The following is a 1019-nucleotide window of genomic DNA, read 5'->3' as shown; positions in this document are numbered from 1 at the left end:
GAAGCCAGCGACTAACCGCTTGAGCTATGGCGCGGCCCTGAATACATTAGTGGACTTAATTATAAATTATGAAGGATATAATCGAATAATTTCATGTTTCGTCCATCGAGCAGAGATGTCTCCTAGGAAGACTCTAATGCAAGAACTAGAGAGAAAACATGTTCTTGCTCTATATTACTTTTATAGAGATATTTTCATTGAACCTGCTAACAATATTAAGCATGTACATGTATGCCACATAAATAGGAGTTTACTATGTTAATCCATATAATAAATGATCAATGGTATGTTTCAGGTTTCGGTTACAGACGGCATGTTAGCAACAAAGAATCAGCGAGTTAGTTCTACAACTACAATCCCCTTGAATCAAGAGAAAGGTAATTAATATACTAAGAAAGCGCTACATTTTTATCAATTCTTGTGTCAGAACAGTAAAATTTTTTGCTAAGAATGAAAGAATACATCGAGTTACGGGAAGAATTAATCATCCATTTTTTCACAATATGTTAAATATTTGATGCGTGACGAACCGCACGGAAAACACCGCGGGAATAAGTTATCCCAGCCGATGTGTAGAAAGGGCGGTCTTCTCTGGCTCCAATATTCCTGACTATTAGGAGGTTGAGGGCAGAGACTGTAATGTTATCTCATAAGTCTCCTTTTGTTTTACAAATGTAAGGAAATCAGACCAACAAGGATGAACGTGTAAAATAGATCCGATGTAAGATGGCGCCTTCTCTAAACAGTCAGCATCATATTCACCGCGCCAGTCACCACGGCTCAGTCGTCTCCACTAGAAATTCTGTTGCATTACATTACTCAAAACTGTTCAGTCTCCCAGGGCTGCATTGGCTCTCGAATACACACACATCACTGACTGCTGTTCTTGTAAGATATTGTGACATGTTGCGCCAAGCCGAGCCCCCCCACACACCAGCAGTGACGCGGCGGGTGAGTCAGCGCTCCCCTCCCCCTCCTCCGCACGGTAACGAACCCGCCCCGCCACTCACCTCCGCGGT

Source organism: Cryptotermes secundus, unplaced genomic scaffold (genome assembly GCF_002891405.2).
Source record: "Cryptotermes secundus unplaced genomic scaffold, Csec_1.0 scaffold1560, whole genome shotgun sequence".
NCBI classification, from domain to species: Eukaryota; Metazoa; Arthropoda; class Insecta; order Blattodea; family Kalotermitidae; genus Cryptotermes; species Cryptotermes secundus.
Note: the sequence above shows the minus strand (reverse complement) of the source record.